Consider the following 6,729-nt stretch of genomic DNA (forward strand, 5'->3'; position numbering starts at 1 on the left):
TAGGCGAGCACTGGGCTGCAGCTAAGCCTCCGAGTGGGAGGTTTACTCTCCACTCGGTAGGATTTTTAAACACTTAGGCGAGCGCTGCGCTGCAGCTAAGCCCCCGAGTGGGCGGTTTTCTCTCCACTCGGTAGGATTTTTAAACACTTAGGCGAGCACTGGGCTGCAGCTAAGCCCCCGAGTGGGAGTCTGGCTCGCCACTCGATAGGATTTTTTCAAACTTAGGCGAGTGCCTGACTGCAGCTAAGTCTCTAAGTGGGAGAACTTAGGCGAGTACTGGACTACAGCTAAGCCTCCGAGTGGGAGGTTTGCTCTCCACTCGGTAGGATTTTTAAACGCTTAGGCGAGCACTGGGCCACAGCTAAGCCCCCGAGTGGGAGTCTGACTCTCCACTCAGTAGGAATTTTCAAACTTAGGCGAGTGCCTGACTGCAGCTAAGTCTCTAAGTGGGAGAACTTAGGCAAGTACTGGACTGCAGCTAAGCCCCCGAGTGGGAGGATTGCTCTCCACTCGGTAGGATTTTTTCAAACTTAGGCGAGTGCCTGACTGCAGCTAAGTCTCTAAGTGGGAGAACTTAGGCGAGTACTGGACTGCAGCTAAGCCCTCGAGTGGGAGGATTGCTCTCCACTCGGTAGGATTTCTTAAAACTTAGGCGAGTGCCTGACTGCAGCTAAGTCTCTAAGTGGGAGAACTTAGGTGAGTACTGGACTGCAGCTAAGCCCCCGAGTGGGAGGATTGCTCTCCACTCGGTAGGATTTTTTCAAACTTAGGCGAAACGGATTCGCAGCTAAGTCACCCACTGGGGGATTTCGTATGCAAACAAGAGTGACAGCAATTATTGGAACACTCTTGTCTTTGGTAAAAATAAACTGCAGAATTTTTTTCTTATTACATCTCGTCCAAGGGAGAACTCAAGTGTAAAAGGGGCGGAGCAGTTCCGCATTCCAAGCTCGTGGCTCGTCGATCTGGCGATCAACATTGTAGAGGTGATACGCTCCATTGTGGAGGACTCTGGTGACGATGAAGGGGCCTTCCCAAGTAGGAGCAAGTTTGTGTGGTTTCTGTTGATCCACTCGGAGGACCAAATCTCCTTCCTGGAAGGCTCGACTCTTCACATTTCTGGCATGGAATCGACGCAAGTCTTGCTGATAGATGGTCGATCTGATCATAGCCATTTCCCTCTCCTCTTCAAGGAGGTCGACTGCATCTTGCCGGGCTTGCTCTGCTTTGTCTTTGTTATAAAGCTCGACTCTGGGGGCGTTGTGAAGTAGATCACTCGGCAGGACGGCTTCGGCTCTGTAAACCAGAAAGAATGGCGTTCTTCCGGTCGACCGGTTCGGGGTGGTCCTCAGCCCCCAAAAAACTGACGGAAGTTCGTCGACCCAAGCGCCTGCTGCGTGCTTGAGATCACGCATCAATCGAGGCTTCAGTCCTTTGAGAATCAGACCATTTTCTCTTTCAGCTTGTCCATTCGACTGAGGATGCGCGACCGACGCGTAGTCGACTCATGTGCCTTGAGAGGCGCAAAAAGCTCTGAACTTGTCTGAATCGAAGTTTGACCCATTGTCAGTGATGATGCTATGTGGGACCCCATATCTGAATATCAACTCTCTGATGAAACCGATAGCAATGCTGGCATCAAGATTTTTGATAGGCTTGGCTTCAATCCATTTGGTGAACTTGTCGACTGCCACAAGCACATGCGTGAATCCGCTCCTGCCTGTTCTCAGTGGACCAACCATGTCCAGTCCCCAGACAACAAAGGGCCAGACGAGTGGAATGGTCTTCAGGGCTGATGCGGGCTTGTGTGACATGTTGGAGTAGAACTGGCAGCCTCCACACTTGTCGACTATCTCTTTTGCCATCTCATTTGCTCTTGGCCAGTAAAATCCCGCTCGGTATGCTTTAGCCACAATGGTCCGAGAGGACGCATGGTGACCACAGGTCCCCGAGTGGATATCATCAAGGATTATCTGACCCTCTTCTGGTGTTATGCACTTCTGACCGATTCCAGTCGCGCTTTCCCTATACAACTGTCCCTTTATGACTGTGAAGGCCTTGGATCGGCGGACGATCTGTCGAGCCTCTTCCTCGTCCTCCGGGAGTTCTTTCCTCAAGATATACGCGATGTATGGTACCGTCTAGTCGGGAGTGATTGCCAAGACCTCCATGACTAGGTCGACCACAGCAGGAATTTCGACTTCAGTCGGATCTGTGGCACTTTTCGGTTGCGGGGCTTCTTCTGTAAAAGTATCCTCCTGGACTGACGGCGAGCGGATGTGCTCCAAAAACACATTGCTGGGAATGGCTTCTCTCTTGGAGCCTATCTTTGCCAGATCATCAGCTGCTTGATTTTTCAGTCGGGGGATGTGATGAAGCTCTAGCCCCTCGAATTTCTTTTCTAGCTTTCTTACTGCGTTGCAGTAGCCAGTCATAGCTGGGCTTCTGACGTCCCACTCCTTCATCACCTGATTAACCACCAAATCTGAGTCACCATAGACCATGAGGCGCCGGACGCCGAGTGAAATGGCCATGCGCAACCCATACAAGAGTGCTTCATATTCTGCTTCATTATTGGAGGAATCAAAGTGAATCTGGAGAACATATCTGAGCTTATCTCCTCGGGGGGAGACCAAGACTACCCTAGCACCGGAACCATTCAGCATCATAGATCCATCGAAGAACATGGTCCAGTGCTCCGAGTGAACTTGAGTCGGAAGTTGCTGTTCAATCCATTCGGTGACAAAATCTGCAATTGCTTGGGACTTGATAGCCTTCTTTGCTTCGAACTTGATATCTAGGGGAAGGAGTTCAATCGCCCACTTCGCCACTCGACCAGTTGCATCTCTGTTATGCAAGATCTCTGACAGTGGAGCGTCGCTGATGACTGTAATGGAATGGTCAGAGAAGTAGTGTGCAACCTTCTTCGTGGTCATGTAGATCCCATATACAAGCTTCTGGTAATGGGGATATCTTTGGTTCGAAGGGGTCAAAACTTCAGACACATAATATACTGGGCGCTGAACTCTGAAGGCCTTTCCTTCTTCTTCCCGCTCGACCGTAAGTACTGTACTGACAACTTGCCCCGTGGCCGCAATGTACAGCAGCAGAGGCTCTTTACTGATTGGGGAAGCAAGCACCGGCTGGGTGGAGAGCAGAGCTTTGAGCTCTGCAAACGCTGCGTCAGCTTCTGGAGTCCACTCGAACTTGTCAGACTTCTTCATCAGTCGGTAAAGAGGCAACGCCTTTTCACCGAGACGAGAAATGAATCGACTTAGAGCGGCCAAGCAACCTGTAAGCTTCTGGACATCGTGTACACGCACAGGGCGCTTCATCTGGAGTATGGTGCCAACTTTCTCGGGATTGGCGTCGATTCCTCGTTCGGAAACGAGAAAACCGAGTAAATTTCCACATGGAACTCCGAATGTGCACTTTGATGGATTGAGCTTGATATCGTATCCCCTGAGGTTAGCAAAGGTTTCGGCAAGGTCAGTCAGTAGGTCAGAACCTTTCCGTGACTTAACCACAATATCATCCATGTATGCTTCTACGTTCCGATTGATCTGAGTGAGCAAATACTTCTGAATCATCCTCATGAATGTGGCTCCAGCATTCTTGAGGCCGAAGGGCATGGTGACGTAACAGAAGCACCCGAATGGGGTGATGAAAGCCGTTTTGATTTCGTCAGGTCCATACAGACGGATCTGATGGTACCCTGAATAAGCATCTAGAAAAGACAAACGCTCACACCCCGCGGTCGAGTCAACTACCTGGTCGATGCGGGGGAGAGGGAAATGATCTTTCGGGCAGGCCCGATTGATGTGTTTAAAGTCAATGCACATGCGAAGTGACTTGTCCTTCTTGGGGACCATGACAACATTGGTGAGCCACTCGGAGTGGTAAATCTCTCGGATGAACTCCGCTGCTAAGAGCCGAGCCACCTCCTCGCCAATAGCTTTCCTCTTCTGGACGGCGGACCGTCAAAGATGTTCTTTCATAGGCTTGAACTTCGGGTCGACTCGTAGACGGTGCTCAGCCAGCCCCCTGGGAACTCCAGGCATGTCAGAAGGCTTCCATGAGAAGATGTCCCAGTTCTCACGGAGGAACTGGATGAGCGCTTCTTCCTATTTGGAGTCGAGCATCGTTGAGATGTGAGTCAAGGCGGCATTGGGGTCGGTCGGGTGAATGTGAACTGGCTTAGTTTCACCGGACGACTGAAAAGCTGATTCTGAAGCTGGCTTCTTCGCTCGCAGCAATTCACTCGGATCAGCAGTCTTCTGGTACTCTTGCAGTTTGACTACTGACATCTGAGCATCGGCGATCTTTGATCCTTTCTGAAAACACTCCTCTGCTTTCTTCCGATTGCCTGTAACGGTGATCACGACTTTGGGGCCGGGCATCTTCAACTTGAGATACACATAGCACGGTCGAGCCATGAAGCGTGCATAAGCTGGCCGGCCTAGAATAGCATGATAAGCACTTTGGAAGTCCACAACCTCAAATGTCAACTTTTCCTTGCGGTAATTCTTTGAATCACCGAAAACCACATCGAGAGCAATCTGGCCGAGTGACTCGGCTTTCTTTCCAGGAATGACTCCATGGAAACTCATGTTGCTGGCACTGAGCCTGGACATCGGAATGCCCATCCCTTTTAACGTTTCTGCATATAGTATGTTCAGTCCGCTGCCACCATCCATCAAGACTTTGGTTAGTCGAGTGCCTTTGACAATTGGATCGACCACCAGAGTTTGCCTCCCAGGGGTGGCAATGTGCGTAGGGTGATCGGACTGGTCGAACGTGATGGCAGTCTGAGACCACTTCAGGTAGCTGGGTGTTGCCGGGGCAACCATATTCACTTCACGGTTAATGACTTTCAGTCGACTTTTGCTTTCGACATCAGCAAAAATCATCAGGGTGGAATTGACTTGGGGGTACCCATCGTCACTGTCTTCCTTGTCCTCAACTCTGTCCGACTCTTTTTCCTTGTCCTTGGACTGTTTGCCTTGAAACTGCTGGATTAGGAGCCGGCACTGTCGAGTGGTATGCTTTGGGTAAATAAAATTACCCTCTTCATCTTTCTTGGTGTGGATGTGACATGGCAGATCCAAAACATCATTTCCATCTTGATCCTTGACTTTCTTGGGGTTCCAGGGCCCCTTGGGTTTTCCCTTGAATTTTCCCTGGGTCACGGCCAGGGCCTCCCCAGGAGCGGCTGGCTCGGCCTTCCGCTTCTGCTTCCGACTGGAACTGCCTCCGGTTTCCTGGGCGACTGCTTTCTGCTTGCCACTCCGGAGTCGATCTTCATCTTCTCCGTTAGCGTATTTGGTGGCAATTTCCATCATCCGATTCAGAGACATTTCTTCGGTCCGACCGAACTTCAGGTTCAACTCTCTGTTCTTGACACCTTCTTTAAAGGCACAAACTGCTTGGTGATCTGGTACATTCTCAACCGTGTGATGCAAAGTGATCCACCTCTGGATGTAATCCCTCAGAGTTTCACTCGGTTTCTGCACGCAGGACCGCAATTTTGTAAGGCCTGCCGGTCGCTTGTATGTTCCTTCAAAGGTTGTGACAAACACTCGAGAGAGATCCTCCCAAGTGTAGATGCTGCTGGGTGCTAACTGATTCAGCCACGCTCTGGCTGAGCCCTCTAACAGGAGAGGCAAATGCTTAATAGCCACCTCATCATTGCCGCCACCAATCTGGACAGCCACTCGGTAGTCTTCGAGCCAAGTGTCAGGCTTAGACTCGCCGGTGAACTTGCTGACTCCGGTCGCCAACCGGAAGTTGGGAGGAATCACTGCGGCCCTGATGGCTCGACTGAAACACTCTGGCCCTGAAGCATGTACTCTGCTGCTGGCAGGCGCATCTTTGTTGTGGCCTTCTCGATGAGCTCTGTTCCTGTCAACCAAACCTTGAACGACGATGGATCTCGCATCAAAGCCTGGGTCCCTGGGGTCGACTGGAATCCTCTGCCCAACACTATGAGGGCGTCTGTCATCTTGCCGTCGAGGCGCATACGACCCACTCCTCGGGGGAGGGGTTGGCACTCGACGTCGATCATCACGATCGAATCGGTGATCATACTGCTTGTTCCTCCTGTACTGATCATGCCGGTCACCACGTCCCTCACGCCTCGGGGGCGATCTCGGGCTGTGAGCCGACTGGACTGTATCTGTTGCAACGGATCGACTGTGGATCCTATTCCGCGACTAAGAAACGGCAGAATTCTGGTTTCCCGCCGCCCGGAGCAACGCTCTGATTTGCAACAAGCCCCTGCCAGCCTCCGACTAGGAGGGCTGAATCGATTCCGCTATACGGGCCGCGGCTGCCAAATTCTGAACTGGGGTTCGATATACCTGCGTAGGCGGGAAGAGCTGACGTCGACTGGACTCGGGAGCCCGCTGACGTGCTTGCTCGTCGAGTATTCGCTGGAGATTCTCCAGTCTTGTGCGCTCGGCCAAGTTAGCCAAGCGCGCGTCCTCCAAGGCCCGGGCCTCGGGGGTTTCTCCGACGATAGGAGTGTGGAGTGCATCCATGTTCCGGCGGCGAAGCTCCTCCCGCTGCACTGACGTGAGAGGTTCGGGGAGATATTCATCGTGAGGATGCGACGGGTCGCCTCCACCCGCGCCTCCATCGGTGCGAGGGAAACCGGGAGGACTGTGTGTTCCATCAATCGCCAGAACCTCAGCCGCCGGGTCGCTGCTGTCGCACTCGGATGCGGTACCT

This window comes from Triticum dicoccoides, chromosome 6A (assembly GCF_002162155.2).
Source record: "Triticum dicoccoides isolate Atlit2015 ecotype Zavitan chromosome 6A, WEW_v2.0, whole genome shotgun sequence".
Classification (NCBI taxonomy): Eukaryota; Viridiplantae; Streptophyta; class Magnoliopsida; order Poales; family Poaceae; genus Triticum; species Triticum dicoccoides.